This window comes from Lithobates pipiens, unplaced genomic scaffold (assembly GCF_037356315.1).
Source record: "Lithobates pipiens isolate NorthernLeopardFrog02 unplaced genomic scaffold, aLitPip1_a1.2 Scaffold_10, whole genome shotgun sequence".
Taxonomy (NCBI): Eukaryota; Metazoa; Chordata; class Amphibia; order Anura; family Ranidae; genus Lithobates; species Lithobates pipiens.
Window position 1 is genome coordinate 222,773,595 of NW_027507686.1, and position 21,843 is coordinate 222,795,437.

Sequence of the window (21,843 nt, forward strand, 5' to 3'; positions counted from 1 at the left end):
ATATGTGACATCCTTACTTGCCCCCCAGGTGACATCCACCAGGGGAGGGCAGTCTGGATGTCACACGGGGCAGTCTGGATGTCCCCCCAGGTGACATTCAGACTTTCCCCATGTGACATCCTGACTGCCCCCCGTGACAGACTTGCCCTGGGTGACATCCAGACTTGCCCCCCCAAGGTGACATCCAGATTTGCCCCCCCAAGGTGACATTCAGACTTGCCGCCCCCAGGTGACATCTACCAGGGGGGCCAGTCTGGACGTCACACGGGGCAGTCTGGATGTCCCCCCAGGTGACATCCAGACTTGCCCCCCCATATGTGACATCCAGACTTGCCCCCTGACATCCAGACTTGCCCCTTGTGACATCCTGACTGCCCCCAGTGACAGACTTGCCCTGGGTGACATCCAGACTTGCCCCCCCAAAAGACATCCAGACTTGCCCCCCCCAGGTGACAGCCACCTGGGGGGCCAGTCTGGATGTCACACGGGGCAGTCTGGATGTCCCCCCAGGTGACATCCAGACTTGCCCCCCCAGGGTGACATCCAGACTTGCCCCCCCAGGGTGACATCCAAACTTGCCCCCCCAAGGTGACATCCAGACTTGCCCCCTCATATGTGACATCCAGACTTGCCGCCCCCAGGTGACATCCACCGGGGGGGCAGTCTGGATGTCCCCCCAAGTGACATCCAGACTTGCCCCCCCCAGGTTACATCCAAACTTGCACCCTGACATCCAGACTTGCCCCATGTGACATCCTGACTGCCCCCCGTGACAGACTTGCCCTTGATGACATCCAGACTTGCCCCCCCAAGGTGACATCCAGACTTGCCCCCTCATATGTGACATCCAGACTTGCCGCCCCCCAGGTGACATCCACCGGGGGGGCAGTCTGGATGTCCCCCCAAGTGACATCCAGACTTGCCCCCCCCCCCAGGTTACATCCAAACTTGCACCCTGACATCCAGACTTGCCCCATGTGACATCCTGACTGCCCCCCGTGACAGACTTGCCCTGGGTGGCATCCAGACTTGCCCCCCCAGGGTGACATCCAGACTTGCCCCCCCCAAGGTGACATCCAGACTTGCCCCCTCATATGTGACATCCAGACTTGCCGCCCCCCAGGTGACATCCACCGGGGGCGCAGTCTGGATGTCCCCCCAAGTGACATCCAGACTTGCCCCCCCCCAGGTTACATCCAAACTTGCACCCTGACATCCAGACTTGCCCCATGTGACATCCTGACTGCCCCCCGTGACATACTTGCCCTGGGTGACATCCAGACTTGCCCCCCAAAAAGACATCCAGACTTGCCCCATGTGACATCCTGACTGCCCCCTGTGACAGACTTGCACTGGGTGACATCCAGACTTGCCCCCCCAAAAGACATCCAGACTTGCCCCATGTGACATCCTGACTGCCCCCTGTGACAGACTTGCCCTGGGTGACATCCAGACTTGCCCCCCCAAAAGACATCCAGACTTGCCCCATGTGACATCCTGACTGCCCCCTGTGACAGACTTGCCCTGGGTGACATCCAGACTTGCCCCCCCAAAAGACATCCAGACTTGCACCCCCAAGGTGACATCCAAACTTGCCCCCCCCCTCGTGACATCCTTCAGGGGGGGCCAGTCTGGATGTCCCCCCAGGTGACATCCAGACTTGCCTCCTCCCAGGTGACTTCCAGACTTGCCCCCCTCCCACAGACTTTTCCTCCCTTGTGACATCTAGACTGCTCCCGTGACATGGAACCAGCCTGTGTCCCCGTTGTCATGGAGATTATGCGCTGATTATAAGACACAGGCAGGCAGAGCGGCGTCACTTTGTTGCTGCTGTTGCAGAGAGAGGTCGTGTGCTCTTCGCAGGCTGTTTTGACAGGACACAGCGCCCTACAGAGGACAAATCGGAGACTACACCCCCCCATTCTTCATAGCAGATCTATTGGAGTTAAAGTAAGTGTCATATGACCGATGTCACCTGATGGGGGCGGGTCCAGTGTCGGGATGTGGGCGGGCTTGTTAATGATCCGTCAGTGTTTTCTCCCCTCCTTTCTGGTCTGAGGGAAGAGAAATCCCAGGCAGTGACCCACCATACCGTTCGTGACAGGGGCCCCGACACCATCCGTGACAGGGGCCCCCCACACCCTCCGTGACAAGGGCCCCGACACCCTCCCTGACAAGGGCCCTGACACCCTCCCTGACAGGGTCCCTCGACACTCCCCGTGACAGGGGTCCCTGACACCTACAGTGACAGGGGCCCCCGACACCTTCCGTGACAGCCCCCCCCGACATCCTTTATGACAGGGCCCCCGACTCCCTTCATGACAGGGGCCCCGACAACCTCCATGACAGGGGCCCACCAACTTCTTTTATGACGGGGCCCCCGACACCCTCCATGACAGGGGACCCCCGACACCCTCCCTGACAAGGGCCCCCACACTCCCCGTGACAAGGGCCCCTGAACCCTCTGTGACAGGGACCCCCGACACCCCCATTACAGGGGCCCCCCACACCCTCTGTGACAGCCCCCCCCCGAACCCTCTGACAGCCCCCCGACTCCCTCCATGACAGGGCCCCCGACTTCCTCCATGTCAGGCCCCCCGACTTCCTCCATGACAGGGCCCCCCGACTTCTTCCATGACAGGGGCCCCCGACACCCTCTAGACTTCCTCCATGACAGGGACCCCCGACTTCCTCCATGACAGGGGCCCCTGACACCCTCCATGAAGGGGCCCCTGACTTACTTCCTGACAGGGGCCCCCGACACCCTCTGTGACAGGGGCCCCCCGACACCCTCCCTGACAGGGGCCTCTGACACCCTCCCTGACAGGGGCCCCCGACACTCCCCGTGACAGGGGCCCCCGACACTCCCCGTGACAGGGGCCCCCGACACTCCCTGTGACAGGGCCCTCCGACACCCCCCGTGACAGGGGCCCCCGACACCCCCCGTGACTTGGGCCCCCAACTTCCTTTATGACAGGCCCCCCCCGACTCCCTCCATGACAGGCCCCCCCCGACTCCCTCCATGACAGGGGCCCCCGACTCCCTCCATGACAGGGCACCCCGACTTCCTCCATGACAGGGCCCCCGACTTCCTCCATGACAGGGGCCCCCCCGACACCCTCCCTGACAGGGGCCCCCGACACCCTCCCTGACAGGGGCCCCCAACACCCTCCCTGACAGGGGCCCCCGACACTCCCCGTGACAGGGGCCCCCGATACCCTCCGTGACTTGGGCCCCCAACTTCCTTTATGACAGGTCCCCCCTGACTCCCTCCACGACAGGCCACCCTGACTCCCTCCACGACAGGGGCCCCCGACACCCTCCATGACAGGGGCCCACCAACTTCCTTTATGACAGAATCCCCCGACTTCCTCCATGACAGGGGCCCCCGACTTCCTCCATGACATGGGCCCCTGACTTCCTCCATGACAGGGGCCCCTTTCTTCCTCCATGACAGGGGCCCCCGACACCCTCCATGAAGGGGCCCCAGACTTACTTCCTGATATGGGCCCCCCGACACCCTCTGTGACAGGGGCCCCCCCGACTCCCTCCCTGACAGGGGCCCCCCCGACTCCTTCCCTGACAGGGGCCCCCCGACACCCTCCCTGACAGGGCCCCCGACACTCCCCGTGACAGGGGCCCCGACACTCCCCGTGACAGGGCCCCCCGACACCCTCCATGACAGGAGCCCCCCGACACCCTCCGTGACAGGCCCCCCGACTTCCTTTATGACAGGCCCCCCCGACTCCCTCCACGACGGGCCCACCAACTTCCTTTATGACAGAATCCCCCGACTTCCTCCATGACAGGGGCCCCCAATTTCCTCCAAGACAGGGGCCCCGATACCCTCCATGACAGGGGCCCCCGACTTCCTCCATGACAGGGGACCCCCGACACCCTCCCTGACAGGGGCCCCCGACACTCCCCATTACAGGGGCCCCCCACACCCTCTGTGACAGCCCCCCCGACACCCCCTGTGACAGGGCCCCCCTGACTTCCTCCATGACAGGGCCCCCCAACTTCCTCCATGACAGGGGCCCCCGACACCCTCCATGAAGGGGCCCCCGACTTACTTCCTGACAGGGGCCCCCTGACTTCCTCTATGACAGGGGCCCCCCGACACCCTCCCAGACAGGGGCCCCCGACACCCTCCCTGACAGGGGCCCCCGACACCCTCCCTGACAGGGGCCCCCTGACTTCCTCTGTGACAGGGGCCCTCCGACACCCTCCCTGACAGGGGCCCCCAACACCCCCCGTGACAGGGGCCCCCGACACCCCCCGTGACAGGGGCCCCCGACACCCCCCGTGACAGGGGCCCCCGACTCCCTCCACGACAGGGGTCCCCGACTCCCTCCACGACAGGGGCCCACCAACATCCTTTATGACAGAATCCCCCTGACACCCTCCATGACAGGGACCCCAAACTTCCTCCATGATAAGGGCAACCCACACCCTCCATGATAGGGCCCCCCGACTTCCTCCATGACAGGGGCCTCCCGACTTCTATCTGACAGGGGCCCTCAGACTTCCTCCCTGACAGGGGCCCCGACTTCCTACCTGACAGGGGCCCCCCGGCTCACTCCATGACAGGGGCCCCCCGGCTTCCTCCATGACAGGGGCCCCCCCGACTTCCCACCTGATTGGGGCTCCGACTTCCTCCATGACAGGGGCCCCCGACACCCTCCAGACTTCCTCCATGACAGGGGCCCCTTACTTCCTCCATGACAGGGGCCCCCGACACCCTCCATGAAGGGGCCCCCGACACCCTCCCTGACAGGGGCCCCCGACACCCCCCATGACAGGGGCCCCCGACACCCCCCGTGACAGGGGCCCCCGTCACCCTCCACGACAGGGGCCCCCGACTCCCTCCACGACAGGGGTCCCCGACTCCCTCCACGACAGGGGCCCACCAACTTCCTTTATGACAGAATCCCCCTGACACCCTCCATGACAGGGACCCCAAACTTCCTCCATAATAAAAGGGCAACCCACACCCTCCATGATAGGGCCCCCCGACTTCCTCCATGACAGGGGTCTCCCGACTTCTATCTGACAGGGGCCCTCGGACTTCCTCCCTGACAGGGGCCCTCGGACTTCCTCCCTGACAGGGGCCCCGACTTCCTACCTGACAGGGGCCCCCCGGCTCACTCCATGACAGGGGCCCCCCAGCTTCCTCCATGACAGGGGCCCCCCCGACTTCCTACCTGATTGGGGCTCCGACTTCCTCCATGACAGGGGCCCCCGACACCCTCCAGACTTCCTCCATGACAGGGGCCCCTTACTTCCTCCATGACAGGGGCCCCCCGACTTCCTACCTGATTGGGGCTCCGACTTCTTCCATGACAGGGCTCCCCGACTTCCTGACAGGGGCCCCCTGACTTCCTTCATGACAGGGGCCCCCCTCCTCCTAGCGCAAATTCCCCCAATCCCTCCTACAACACTGGAAAGGGACCCCCCATTACATTAAAGGATTACAAGAGAGAACAATTTAGGGCTCTTTCACACTTTTGGGGGGGATGGGGGGATCGGCAGTAAATTGCCGATATTTTTCAGTGTGAAAGTCGCCTCAGATTTCTCATCTCCCCCTTTACTTCGGAGTCGTCTGTTTATAAATCACTATTAATATTCTGCTGTCTTCATAGCAATCGCTGCACATTGACAGATGAATCCTCCGTATTTTATACATTCATCTCCACCTTCTTTTCATATATTTATTACTGTTATCAGCACCTAAAGTGCTCTGGATTGTATTATATGAATTCTCACGTGTTGGATATTTATTTGCTCATTATTGTCACATTATTGGAATCGCCATTAATTACATCCTTGTACACCGATGTCATGTCAGCTTTGATGCATCAATTCATTTGCCAATCACTACAGCAGCCCCTCCATTCCATATATATACCAATCACATTACATACCCATAAGATATCGGGTGCCTGCGGCAGCGGGTCACTTTTCATCATTATATCTAATTCAAAGTGGGAGTATCCACTACACAGTTATTATGCCCCCCCACCAACTCACATCCCACCCCTATGCCCCCTCCTAGCAGAAATCTACCCCCCAATCCCTCCTCCTTGCAAAAATCCTCCCAATCCCTCCTTCTAGCAACAACCCCCCCAATCCATTCTCCCAGGACAAATCCCCCCAACCCCCCTCCTAACACAAATCCCCCCAACCCCCCTCCTAACACAAATCCTCCTCAATCCCCCCTTCTAGCAATAACCCCCCCCAATCCATTCTCCCAGCACAAATCCCCCCAACCCCCACTCCCAGCACAAATTCCCCCCCAACCCCCACTCCCAGCACAAATCCCCCCCCAACCCCCACTCCCAGCACAAATCCCCCCCCAACCCCACTCCCAGCACAAATCCCCCAGCCCTCACTCCTAACACAAATCCTCCCCCTAGCAAAAAAAATCCCTAAATCCCTTCTTCAAGAGTAAATCCCCCCACAAATCCACAACCCCCTCCAAATTACCCTTTTCCTAGCACACATTCTTCCTCCCTACCCAAATCTCCCCCCAGAAGAAATTTCCCCCTCTTAGCAGAAATTCCCACACCCTTAGGGCAAACATTCCCCGTCCGGCTCAAATCCCCCAAAACTGCCCTAGCACATATCCCCCCCCTATTTCTCCTTCTATCAAATACACCCCCCATCCTGATTACACCTCACAGCACAGATAAATGCCCATCCCCCTTCTCCACAAACATCCAAAGCACAAACTTTTACCCCCCCCCTCCCCTCCTCCATTGTGTACAATTTCCCTGTGACCTTCCCCTCCTCATCCTCTCCTGTCACTACAGCGCTCCTCCAGCACATGAGACAGGATTGCTCTTAGATGACATTGGGCTGTACACACACACAGTGTCATTACCGCCCCCCATCCACATTTCCTACTGCCGGTGTTCTGTCTAGAAGTGCCCCCCATGGAATAGTGCCCGCGCATGCGCAGGACGGAGCCGCACTTCAGCAGATTTGCCGATCACCTGGAGTGACGTGACCAGGGTGTCATAGGTGGCATCTCTCGATGGGAGATACAATTTCAGGGCCACAATTGAAACCTATACAAACAGCGGGGGGAGACTGTAGTTCTCACATTGTGCCTCGCTGTTGCGGGCGGCTTTACAGTGTGATGATGGTGCGGTTTTGTCTGTGTTGCAGGCGGGTTTGCTGTGTTGAACGGCCGGTTTTGCCTGTGGGAAAGGTCGGGTTGCAACACAGACAAAACCAGCTCTTCAACACACACTAGCCGCCCTCCAGCAGCAGCGATGCACAATCTGAGAACTACGGTCTCCCCCGCTGTTTGTATAGATTTAAATTGTGCCTGTGAAATGGTATCTCCCATCGAGAGACACCTCCTACGGTGTGCGCATGCGCTCTGATTACGTCAGCCCATCTGACCGGCAAATCAGCTGCTGTGCTGTTCCTTATGGCGCATGCGCAGTACATACCGGGCACTATTTGATGGGGGGGCACTTCTCAACAGAACACCAGGAGATGAGCAGCCCTTGGAGGAGATAGGGGGGCGGTAATCAAAGTGTGTGTGTACAGTCTGATGCCATCTCTCCACTCTGCAACTTCTCCTCTCACTGCTGCAGGATGCCACTGCCTTTTCCCAGCTCTGAGTGCGGGCGATGGTGGGGGGAGATCAGTGGCCAATCAGGCATCACATCAAAGGGAGGGCACAACAGAAATCTGGGTGTAAATCAGCACCCCCCCGGATCCTGCCATGTCTGTGCCTCTCCCACACCTAGGCAACCCTAGGTGTGTGTGTGAGGAGTGGGGGGGGGGGGGGTGTGTGTGAGGAGTAGAGAGGGGGGTGTGTGAGGGGTAGAGAGGGGGGTGTGTGAGGAGTAGAGAGGGCACAACTAACGTATGTGTTCTCTTCTGCGTGCGAGCTCGGCGGGTTACCTAAAAAAAAAAATTTTCTTCTTTATTTTACTTGTACTCTGTCCTTTAAAAAAAAAAAAAAAAAATGATAAAAAAAGCATGACAGGACCCCCTAAATGTGAGTTCTGGGGGTCAAGCAGACCTCAGATATCACATTTACACTTAAATGTCTTTTTTTATTTACAAAAAAAAATCCCCTTTTAAGACCATTAGGGGGAAGTGACCTTTTGAAGTCTCTTCCGCCATCCAATGGTATGGAGCAGAGTGGGGGCATCTTTCCCTCACGTGGCATCCAGCCTCACAGGGAAGAGGACGCGATCGTCTCTGCCACTACAGACGGCTCTGGTAAGCGGTGGAGATGACGCAGCACGGCGGACGGGGGGGGGGGCCTTCTCCCTCCGACGATAAAAGTGATCTTGCGACAAATCCATTGCAGAGACCACTTTTATCTGAAAGCGGACCGCCCGCTGTTGAAGAGGATACCAGGGTTGTGGCATTCCCAACGGTATGCCCACAGGGTGAGCCTGGGCACATCCTAATCACCACGTGCGGCACATATTCCCCTGCTTTACTGACACTGGTCACTGCCCTATTGAGACCATCCATGATTTCATGTTTTAATATGTTTGTTTACATTTATTTCTAAACGTCTGTGTATACAAACACTATATTATCAAAAGTATTGGGACACCTGCCTTTACATGAAATTTAATGGCATCCCAGTCTTATTCCGTAGGGCTCAATATTGAGTTGGCCCACCCTTTGCAGCTATAACAGCTTCAACTCTTCTGGGGAGGTTGTCCACAAGGTTTTGGAGTGTGTCTATGGGAATGTTTGACTATTCTTGCAGAAGAACATTGGTAAGGTCAGGCACTGATGTGGACGAGAAGTCCTGGCTCGCAGTCTCTGCTCTAATTCATCCCCAAGGTGTTCTATCAGGTTGGGGTCGGGACTTTTATATATTTAAAAAAAAACAAAGTTGTCATGAAATTCCACCAAAATAAGATGTATTAAACCTGCCAGATGTCAGGGGATCAAGGGCACCACATCCCAAAGAGATATATACAAATGTAGCACTAACCCCCGAAGGAGCTGCTGGTTCGATTGGGCCACGGGGTGTCCCGTGGTAGATGGCCCAGTAACTTGAGAGACTGACGACAGATCCACTTAAATGGATTTTATTTGCAAAAACCGTAGACAATGAACAGTCTCTTAACATGGGATCAGAGGGTTGGAAAGGAAGTTCAGGTACTCTTATGCCGCGTACACACGATCAAACAATCCTCCCGTGTGTAGCCTCAGGCGGACTTATGTTTTACCCAAAAGTACGGCGGACTTAGAAAGTAGTTTTGCAGTCCAATCTTTCCGTCGGACTCGCATTTCAGTGGACAATCCGGCCGTGCGTGTGCCAGTCCGCCGTACTTTTGAAATGAACGGACTTTTCCCGCCCGGAGAAAAGTCCACTCATTTTGAGCGCGTCTCCAGGTAGCCGGGGCCAGCGCAGGAGGCGCCACTGAGTACAACCCCCCCACTGACTACAACCCCCCACTCTGTCCTCTGTCCATGAGATACTGTTATAGCGACATCAATTTACACAGCACTTTACATATACAGTAAAACCTTGGTTTGAGAGTGTTTTGCAAGACAAGCAAAATGTTTTAAATAAACTGTTTCCACGCCTATATCCATTGAGGTTCTTCGATCCTTGGTGTGTAATCACCGACAAGCCTGAAAAAGCTGCCACTGTGCCGCCCATCTCCCCAGCACTTGCCTTGTCTCGGGTGGGCATCGGGTGACGGTGATGTCCGGTGTCCCCCATTTCTTCCCTGACCCTGATGTCTTCTCCAGCCTGCTCCTCCTCTGCTATGATTGGACACCTATCACATGTCCAATCACAGAGCCTGTCGTTTCAACAAATCAAGTGACAGGTAACACAAACCCTGCGCACCTGATTGGCTGATAGGGGGTTCAATGTTAGCAAAATGAATCCCTTTGTTTTGCTAACATACAGCTGAGTTTTTGGGCGCCTATTAGAGCCGACGGTGGGGATTAGAGCGGTGCCAGGAGACGGGGGGGGGGGGGGGAGGGTTGGTGGCGCTCCTGTGCCCTTTATGAACACACAGCCGCTGGTGCCATGCAATTATGCTCTCCAACTGCTAGGAGAGCAGCTAGACTCAAAATCAGCTTACTACAGCAGATCAGGCAGCAATTGAGATTGGTTGCCAGAGAATACAGCACATCATTACCACTCAATAACTGGTTGCTAGAGGAAACAGCACACATTACGGCTGCTTTGTTGCTAATAGTTACTGCACATTACGGCTCACTGATTGGTTGCTATAGGTCAGGGATCCTCAAACTACGGCCCTCCAGCTGTTGGAGCTACGCATCCCATGAGGCATTGTAAAACTCTGACATTCACAGACATGACTAGGCATGATGAGAATTGTAGTTTCTGACCAACTGGAGGGCCGTAGTTGGACGACCCCCTGCTATTGGTTACTGTGCATCATTACCACTTAATGGTTGCTAGAGACAACAGCACATCATTAAAGCTCACTGCTTGGTTGCCTGTGACATCTCCAGTAGGCACTGCAGCAAGGTCTATATCCTGGCAGTGGCTCAGCAACACATCTTCTCACTCTTCCAGTCTCCCCCACATAGTATTCGCTTGGTGGTTTTTCAGCAGCTCAGTCTCTCACAGGGGGAACTGTACTGCTGTACTGCTGTACCGCTCACCAACTCTCCCATAACACTGCACCATCCTGGTGAATTTTTGCCTGGGCAAATCTTGCTCCCTTTACAAAAAGCAGGGTTGAGTTCAGGCCTCATGGACTTTGGTGAATAGGCCATTCCTTGAGACTACATGTCCCATTCATGCCCCTCAAGTCTCTTCTGATTGGCAGCTCATTCTTCTTAGCTGGAGAGAGGGGGAAGAGGGAGCGAGCAGTGATTAGACAGGGCTGGTGCTGACAGGAGGGGGGGGGGCAGGAGGTTGCGAGCACACAGACAACCTGCAGCTGCGCCTTTTCCCTGTGATAGCACAGCAGACCCGAGACCTGTAATGCCTGTGCAGCGGTGTGAGGGGAGAGCGCTCAGCTACACTGATATGATAGGGAGGCAGCATGGGCCTCTGTAGCTATGAGCAACCCTGGGCTCAAGGGGCAGCTGCTTTGGTCCCCACAAAAATAACTGGGCCCGGGGCAGCTTCTCCTTTTGCCCGCCTGACTGGATCTCTTCGCACACACCTTAGTCTGCTCAGGCCACATACCTCTGGTCCACTTTTCCCCGCTCATACCACACCCTGGCTTGGAGTTAGCGGAACACACTTTCACCCTGAATCTGATGGAGCCAATGCACCTCGTTAATATGTGGCCTGCAGTATACCCTTTTAATGCTGCAGAGGATGCATGAAAAAGACCATTTAAACAGCCTTGCAAATACCACACACAATGTCTGCTGGACTGAATAGAAAATAAATAAAAAAAGACACATTAACAAAACCATAATTGTGTTTTAATGTTTTATTTTTATTTTTTTAAACAAATATATTATAATGGAGTCAATATCAGCAAATTGAGATATATACTGTAAATAAATGGGAAAAAAATGTCATTTTTCACACACAAGCAGTGGGGGGAAAAAAAAAATGAAGAGAGCAAGAAAATAAAGATTAATAAAAGTTTAAAATACTACTGGGGTAATGGGGGGGGGGGGGGTGTTTGAACCAAGAGTTGCACTATAAACGTTAGTCCTTTAAAAAAAACGAATAAAAAAAGCAGGGGGGGGGGGGGGGCTAGAAATACATCTGGAAGTCCATTTGTTTTCATTGAAAAAAAATCAAAAATGAATCTCCTGATGTAATAAAGAATATACAAAATCTAGAAATAATATGGCTTTAGTGCCTGCCCCAGATATTTAACCTGAATAGATCCCCAAGCAAAATACAGAATTAAAGTGCTTTGTAATATTAACCCCTTCAGATCCGCATTATAGCCGAATGACGGCTACACTGTGGACCTACATTGCCAGGAGGCCATCAATAGACGCCCCCCCGCACTGTGATCACCGAGTCAATGAGAGGAGCGCGAGGAGAAAAAAATAGCCAATCACTGGCTTCTGTGCAAAGGACATCAGTCCCGAAGAGGAAGATGCACAGCCATCTCATCTGTGCCCACCAGTGCCGCCTGCCAGTGCCCACAGTGGCACGAATCACAAATCAGTGCCATCTATCAATGCTCACTAGTGATGCCAATCAGTGCCACCTTGCAGTGCTGCCTATCAGTGTCACCTACCAGTGCCACCTATTAGTACCCCTTCTCAGTGCCCACCAGTGTCACCTATCAATGCCCTTCAGTGCCACCTCAAAGCAGTTTTATCATTTGTACATCAATGAAGGAGAAAAATTTCCAGTTTTCAACATTTTATAACAAAATATATATGTATATAAGGTATATATATTACCATTATCATTGAAAGTAAAGAAAATCCCACATTTTGGGGTGTCCCCAGAAAAGTAATTGAGAGGAAATCTTCCAATGGGGACACCAGTTCTGGTCACTTGCATCTTCCATCTTCATCCGGCCTCCCGGGTTCTTGGCCTCCGGGTACATGAGTGGCCAGGGGCGCTATGACGTCACTCCCGCCCATGCGCATAGGAGCCGCCATTTATGGCATGGGCTCTGACGGTCTGGCACTGTATGCTTCCTCTCACATCCTGTTTGGCTATGAGACAGGAAGTGAGGGAAAATCTCCAAAATGGGACACAGATGGTGAAAACAAATCATAATAATAATAATAATAATAATAATAATAAAAAAAATCTGGCAGGGGTTATAACCCTCTCTTGCTCTATCCAAAAATAAAACGTTTTACCTATACTTCCATTTTTAATTAGGGTTGACCCAATACCACTTTAAGACGGAGTACAAGTACTGATCATTTTATTTATAAAATTCTTGCTGATACCGATTGCTGATACTTTTTTTTATGTCATGTGACAGTGACACTAATATGCAGTACTGATGGGCACTGATAGGTGGCACTGATGAGGTGTGGACTTTGTAGGGCAGCTACAGCACTGGAAACAAGTTACATATTTCACCCTAAAATAAGGCGACCAGATTTTTAAAATGAAATACGGGAACATATTTTTATTTTTTACTAGTAATGGCAGCAATCAGTGACTCATAGCGGGACTGCGATATTGCGGTGGACAAATCGTACACTAATGCCACTTACACACGACTGGTTTTCCCGTCGGAATAAACTTCGAAGGTTTTTCTGACGGAAAATCGTGTGTCTTGCCTACACACAATCACACCAAAGTCCGACCGCCTAGAACGTGGTGACGTGCAACACATACGACGGGACTAGAAAAGGGAAGTTCAATAGCCAGTAGCCAATAGCTGTCGTCTCGTACTTGCTTCAGAGCATGCGTCGTTTGTGGAACAGCATACAGACGAGGGTTTTCCCCATAGGAATTGGTTCCGCCGGAAATATTTAAAACTATTTTCTATTTCTAGGTCCGTCAGAATTTTTGAAAAAAAATAAGTCAGATGAGGCCCACACACGATGGGAATATCCGATGAAAAGATTCCATCTGACTTTTTATGTCGACATTCCACTCGTGTGTACGCGGCATTAGTGACACTTTTGACACTTTGTGGGAACCAGTGACACTAATACAGCGATCAGTGCTAACAATATGTACTGAGAGAGAGCCCCATGCAATCTCTTCTGACAGCAGCAATGTGCGGTTTGTTTTTCCCTGCAAAGCAGGAAGTAGAAAACAGCACAGAGCACACACAGTACCACACGTTGGTCACACATTTAACCCTTTGATCGCCCAAGTTGGTAAACCCTTCCCTGCCAATGTCATTAGTACAGTGACAGTGCATATTTTTAGCACTGATCACTGTATTGGTGTCACTGGTTCACAAAAATGTGATGTAAGGTGTCCAGTTTTAAAGCTGCAATCTCCCAGTCCCACTATGAGTCCCTGATCACCGCCATTACTAGTAAAAAAAAAATAAAAAAATAAAAAAAAAAAAATTCCATAAATATATCCCATAGTCTGTAAACACAATAACTTTTGTGCAAACCAATCAATATTCGCTTATTGGGATTTTGTACCAAAAATATGTAGCAGAATTCATATTGGCCTCAACTGATAATGAAATGTGATTTTTTTTTTTTTTACATTTTTTATCGGATGTGTTTAAGGCTGGGTTCACACCAGTGCGATGCAGAAACCCTGCGAGTTCCCGCATCGCACCCGACTCGCACAGCACTTCACATTGCCATATGCGAACCACTCTGAGTGTCAATATAATGTTAATGACGCCCCCATTTCAGCTCGCATACCGCACTGCGAACTGTCAGTTCGGCCATGAATCGGATCGCATAGGTGTGAACACCCCTGCGATTCAATTCTTGTGCAGACCAGCAGACCAAAAATAGTTTCCTGTGCGAGTTTGGTCCGAATGCGACTATCTGTATGGCTGAAATCGCATTGCATGGACATTGCATGTGAATTGCACTGCAGTGCGGTGAAAATCACATGCGATCTCACACAGCGAACCAGTGTGAATCGGCCCTTATAGCACAAAGCAAAAAATATTTATTTGTTCCAAAATTGTCTTTTTTTTCTATCTATATTGTTTCTAGAGCAAAAAAACAAAAAGCAGAGGTGATCAAATACCACCAAAAGAAAGCTGTATTTGTGGGGGGGGGGGAGGACATTTTATTTGGGTACAGAGTCGCATGACCGTGCAATTGTTAGTTAAAATAACGCAGTGCCATATCGCAAGAAATGGCTCGGTCATTAAGGGGGGAGGGGGGTAAATCTTCCGGACCTGAAGTGGTTAATGTCCGAAATATATATATAAAAAAAAACATAATTCACACCACATTCAGTCCAGTGCATTTTTCCCCCAAACGCATTGGAAAGTAGGTTATATGATTTTCCAATGACATAGGTCCCCCCAGTGCAGTGCCCCGGGGCTTTCCAGTTCGAGGAAAATTTTTTTTGCTACACTGGAAGGCAATAAAACGCATAGAAAACTGCACTGGAATGCATCAAAAATGCACCGGACCCCAGTACAGTGAAACTGAAAAAAAGAGAAAAAAGCATCTGGAAGTGCATCAAACACACACCGGAACGCACCAAAAACGCATTAAACACATTCATGCAAAACACATGCGGAAGGCGTTTTTGCAGAGTGAAGCAGCCCTAAGTGTTCCTGACATCTCCTTACATATGTCACCGTTATTTCCCACTTCAATCGTCTTCTCCATTGGAATATAACATGAAATGTACCTGAAGAGTAAATAAAGGAACTCGGGATGCACACAAACGTTTTGGCCCCTCCCACACGATCGGCGCGCTCTGATCTGTGCATTTTTCAGGTGCATCTGAGCGGGCCCCCCATTGACTCCTATGGGGAGACGGATGTCAGCAGAGATGTGCCCCCTGACACCCACCTGCCATCCGAACTGCTAAAAACAGACGTATGGCGACACGTTCAGCCAGCCACCTGATTGGATGTCATCTATTGCAGCTTAACGATCAGTAGATGTGGTGGCTGTATTCGTTTTCTTTTTTAAGGACTCTTTCACATAGACGTGTCCGTGTACGGACTCCGCTCTGCTCAGTAGGGATCGCTCCGTTGATCCCCGCTCAGCAGGTGGATGACAGCTCCATCTCTGTACACTGTGCAGGACGGACCTATCAGAGCTCCGCTCTCCCCTATGGGGGATGGGATGAAGATAGACTGTAGAGTTTGTCTTCATCTGATCCGCCAGACAGATGGAAAATAGGGTTTCCATCCGTCTGACTTTAGCGGGTCGGATGTCGGTGGACATGTCACCGCTGACATCCGACCCTCCATAGACCTGTATGGAGCCTCTGTTCAGGTCGCCCCTTAAAAACTGACAGGAGGACCTGAGCGGTCCGCCCGTGTGAAAGGGACCGAAGGCTTTTCCCCTTGGTAATCTGGCCAGTAACACACCTCCTGTACTAGACTGCCCCCACTCTGGATGAAGGAGCACAGGGGGCACATCTTAGGACAGAAGCATTGTTGGTCTGGGGGGAGGGGGTATTAGATGTACTAGCAGATTTACATATACTACCAAATTGGAGCCAATCTCCAGGTCACACTTTAGACTCACAAGCAGTTAGAACAGATTTAAATAATATAAAAGAGCTGATCACTGCAATCACCTATCAGTGGCACATGGTTTGGCTCAACCCTCTAACTGCTACATCTGCATGACAGCTTGTTTTGCTGATAAAAAAACAGACTTCTTCCAGGAGGATGACATGGAGGGGATAGAAATGTCCAGCTGAACGCATAAAATTTCACACCAACAATTCAAATATCAGCAAAAGTAACAGGAAGTACTTATTGGGAATTGGTCATCTGATTCAGGTGGTGCTAAAACACGGGGGGGGGGATAGTGAGCACTGAGGTGGGTGATGGGGGGCAGATGAGTGAATACAGGGGTGTTGATTGGGGAAGGGGGGGTGATGAGTAAACAGGTGGGGGCAGATGAGTGAATGGGGGGTTAGTGAGCACGGAGGGAGGTAATTGGGGGAGGGGGGTGATACATGAATGAACATGGGGAGCAGATGAGTGAACATGGAGGGGGGGTGATGGAAGGGTAGATGAGTGAACACGGGGGGGGGGGTGATGGGGGGCAGATGAGCGAACAAGGAGGGGGGGTGATGGAGGGGTAGATAAGTGAACACGGTTGGGTGATCCGGGGTAGATGAGTGAACACGGAGGGGGGAGTTATGAAGGGTAGATGAGTGCACACGGAGGGGGGAGTTATGAGGGGTAGATGAGTGCACACGGAGGGGGGAGTTATGAGGGGTAGATGAGTGAACACGGAGGGGGGAGTTATGAGGGGTAGATGAGTGAACACGGAGGGGCGAGTTATGAGGGGTAGATGAGTGAACACAGAAGGGGGGTGATGGGGGTAGATGAGTGAACACAGAGGGGGAGTTATGAGGGGTAGTTAAATGAACACAGAAGGGGGAGTTATGAGGGGTAGATGAGTGAACACAGAAGGGGGTTGATGGGGGGTAGATGTTGTTACACCCAACAGAGTTTTGCATTTTAGACGTATTTATAACAGTAAAGTTAGTTTCTATAGTGAAATACAGAACTTAGAACGTCTGACTGCTTAGATGTTGAATTTTAAAAGCAGCGAAGTTCTGTCAGATTAGCAAACCTATGAGCTCCCGTATTTCACTGCGATTTTCAGCGACTGATGGCAAATAACCACAATTTTTATCATTTTTATTGATATTTATCGCTATTACTAACCCTTATTAGAATATTATCATTAATTTTGTAGTTTTTTGCAGGTATACAGACTTTCAACAAGATGCCTCGGCCTTCACGTCCCAGATCCCGGCGAAGGCGCTCACGCCAGGACAGCGACGAGTCACCAATCGCCCACAGGACGCGATCCAGAGCCCCACATCAGCGGAGACAGGAGGCAGACCCACCCAGGAACAGGAGCCGTTCGCCGAGAGACCGCGACAGGGTGGCTGAACATCTTCCAGCACCGCCGCCGGCCATGGAGCTGCGTGGCGAGGAGGAGGTGAGATGTACAATTTGTCTTCTAGGGTATGAACCTGGAGAAGACACGGCCATTCTGACCTGCGGTCACGAGTTCCACATGGGCTGCATCGAACATTGGATCGAGCAAAGGGCAACCTGTCCACTGTGCCGTGCTCTTATTCCCATCCCCCAGCAGGACCAGCAGGACCAGCAGGACCACGGAATCCGCTTTTTTAACATTGTCATCGATGAGGGGCTCAACGACAGGTTTGAGATTCAGCTTGATGAAAATGAGTATGCGTTGTACTTTAACATGCAACACCTGATGCTTCACTTTCAGAATTTTGAAGAGGACGATGAGGACGATGAGGACGATGAGTATGCGTATGGGTGGTAATGTGGTAATGATCCCTATAGAGCAGGGCTCAACAAATCCCAGGCGCCAGGTCACCATTGCGACTAGAAATTGTGCCCCGGGGCCTGGGCTTTTGTCAGTGACAGGTGCCCCTGCTACAGGGCGGACTGTGGGGTCTTGACCGGGAAAGTGGAGGTGCCTTGCAGGCCTCGTAGGCCCTCCACACACAGAGCACTGTCCGGTAAAGTTATTAGCGGCAGGAGTGGGGATGGAGCAGGAAGGGAGCAACGCAACAGCCGCTGACATGGCGAGAGCTTCCTCCTCCCTTCTTCACACTCTGTTGGCAGAGCAGCGCCACGGTGTGAAATTGTATGGAGAGAGAGAGGAGCTGTCAAAATTGAGGTTGAATGTCGGGGTGGGCGGGACCCGGGATGGGCGAGACCCAGCTATCCAACACCTGCCCCTTTCTTAAACAGCCCAATCATTGGCTGGATAGCTGCCGGGTCCCGCCCACCCTGTGTCCCGCCCACCCCGTGTCCCGACCACCTCCGACATCACTCTGAATTTGTCAGCTCCTCTTTCTCCATACAGTTTCACACACCGCAGTGCTGCAGAGAGCATTCAGTTACACTATCTGCTGTGAAACCCACCATTGCCATCCAGTGTCATCTGCCAATACCAACCAGTGACACATGCCAATTAGTGCCACCTGCCAGTGCCAACCATTGCCACCTGCCAGTGCCAACCATTGCCACCTGCCAGTGCCAACCAGTTCCACCTCAGTGCTGCCCAGTGCCACCTTTCAGTGCTGCCCATCAGTGTCACCTGTCAGTGCCACATGTTAGTGCTGCCTATCAGTGCCCATCAGTGCCACCTCAGTGTTGCCTATAAGTGCCACCTATCAGTTCCCATCAGTGGCACATCAGTGCTGCCTATTGGTGCCCATCAGTGCTTCCTGTCAGTGCCCATCAGTTCCAACCTCAAAGCCACCTCATCAGTGCAGCCCATCAGTGCTCATCAGTGCCATCTCATCAGTGCCCAAGGAGTTGCTTCATCCTGATGCAGCTTCAAGCTTTCCATTTGAACGCTTCAGACAATTATCACCGAAAAGGGGTCGCCTCATCCTGATGCAGCGTCAAGCTTTCCAGGTTGGCGCTCCAGACAATTACTACCGAAAAGGGGTCCCTTCATTCTGATGAAGTTGAGGATTCCAGACCAGACTACAAAATGTAGTTACAAACTCAACATATAAACAGCAAAACACTTTTTTTTTAATCTTACAAAGATGGAGAGGGATTGTTGGGTATAAGGGGTGGAGGAGGCCGGATTTTTTTTTCCACTAAACAATATCCTTATTTTTCATTAAAAATTCATACACATCCATTAGTTAATGGTCCTCCTACACCCCTTCTTTTTCCCCTCACGTCTGTTTCGAATGAGCAGTGCACGTTAGTTGCAGTCATGTACACTGCTCTATGAACACTACAAAGCCCAGAGCCCAAAGATTATAGGCCAAATCTTATAGCCCAAAGCCCATAGCATAAAGTCTAAAGCCCATTGCCCTTTTCAGGAAGTTGGATGATAAAATAAATGAAGGGACCGGAGTTTAGTGTCACTTCTTTACCAAAGTACACAAAAGAAGTGTGATTGGGCGGCTAATTGGGGAGAAAGCCCACAGTCCAAAAGCCCATAGCTACTTTTTTGGGTTAAGAACACATACTTAAATTGAATATATACTTTTAAAACAGAGTTTACTATATGAGTAGTGTGTGACAGGTCCTCTTTATGGACCCCACATCTCTCCTCCAGGCTGGAAAGGCTGAGATCGTTAAAAATAAAAAAATAAAATGAACGCTCTCGGCTTTGTTTACATCCGCCAGCCCGGACGTGACATAACGTCATAAATCTCTACAGTAAACTTCCCTTGGTGACGATTCTTTCTCTGGGTCGCCAATTGTACAGGCAAGCCCACGAAGAGCACCGGAGAGTGGGGGGGGGAGACATCCCCTCCCGCCGCCTGTAAGAACGGTCAAGCGGCTGAGCTGTTGGGATTGTTCTTACGGTGCGCAGTGTTGCTGGCCGAAAAAATACAATACATCATTCAGATATCCCCCTCAAAGTCTATGACATCATATCACATACTTTGGGCATGAAGTGGTTAAACTACCGGACCTCTCCCTTTCCCCTCACCTCTGTTTGAAAAAAAAAAAAAAAAAACATTTTTTTTAGTAAACATAGATAAGATAGTGATATTTTAAGACAGTATGTATGATTTTTGTTCTTGTATAGATTTTTATAGATAAGATGGATATTATTAAGTCAATGTACTTGTAAATTATTTGTCATGAAATTGTTTCTTATGTGCGTTTCCGATTCCTCGTCACATCCTCTGTTAACTCCCAAACCCCTCCCTTTCCCCTCACCTCTGTTTGAAAAATAAAAAAAATAAAAAAATTATATATATATTTTGTAAATAGAGATAGGATAGTGATATGATAAAATAGTATGTATGTTTTTGGTCTTGTTTTAAAAAAAAAAAAAATCTAATATAAAGATAGACATTTTAGTTAACGTCCTTGTAAGCTATTTGTCATGGAATTGTCTCTGTATGTTTGTGCCTCCCTCTGTCATTCTCCATTAATTCCCAAACCTCTCCTTTAGCTCACAGTCCAAAGCCCACAGCCCATATCCCATATCCCAAAACCTGCAGCCCAAAGCCCAGTGGAGGTCCATCCATAGGGGTGCCCAGGCGCTGCCCACCCCCCTCCCATGTAGTAAAAAAAAAAATACAAAAAAAAAAGATTTTTTTTAAACATGTCCCTTTAAGAATTTTGTTTTTTTAAATTACCCTCCCTATGTGCACTGGCGCCGGGCGCAGTGCAATTAACCACTTCCCGACCGCCGCACGACGATGTACGTCGACAGAATGGCACGGGCAGGCATATGGGCGTACATGTACGTCCCTGCCTTCCCGCGGGTGGGGGGCCCGATCGGGCCCCCGCCCGGTGCCTGCGGCGGTCGGTATTCGTTCGGGAGCGATCCGGGATGAGGGGGCGGCCATTCATTCATGGCCACCCCCTCGCGATCGCTCCCGACGAATAGAAATGCTCGGTGACATCACTTCCTCTCCTGTAATATAAACACAGGCAGAGGAAGTGAAGTAATCTCTCCTCGTGTCGGTCTTTTTCGTTCCGGCACGGAGGAGAGAGGATCGGTGAGTTGCACCCAACACTACACTTACAGTAGAACACGCCAGGCACACTTTTCACCCCCCCGATCACCACCCAATCACCCCTGCCCCCCCCCAGTCACAGTGACACCAATTGCATTTTTTATTTTTTTTGCATTGGTGTCATTTGTGACTGTAATAACTGTTAGGGCAGTTAGGGTTAGCCCCCTTTAGCTCTAGGGGGCCCCCCTAACCCCCCCAATAAAGGTTTAACCCCGTGATCACCCCCCGTCGCCAGTGTCACTAATAAGCGATCGTTTTTCCGATCGTTGTATTAGTGTCACAGGTGACGCTAGTTAGGCAGGTAAGTATTTGGGTTCGCCGCAGCTTTTTATAGCGTCAGGGACCCCCATATACTACCGCATAGCCCCCTGATTGCCCCCCAGTTAACCCTTTCACCAGTGATCACCATATAACTGTTACAGGTGACGCTGGTTGGTTAGTTATTTTTCTTTTGTTTCAGGGCACCCGCCATTTATTACCTAATAAAGGTTTAACCCCCTGATCACCCGGCGGGTGATATAAGTTTGAGGGTCAGATAAGGTCTGCGTCGCCCCAGCGTCAGGTTAGTGCCAGTACCGCTAACACCCACGCGCAAAGCATACACCTCCCTTAGTAATATAGTATCTGATCAGATCTATATTAGCGTTGCCAGCATTTTAGGTTTCCCAAAACGCATTGTTAGCGGGATCAGCCCAGATACCCGCTAGCACCTGCGTTTAGCTCCTCCGCCAAGCCCAGCCCACCCAAGTGCAGTATCGATCGATCGATCACTGTCACTTACAAAA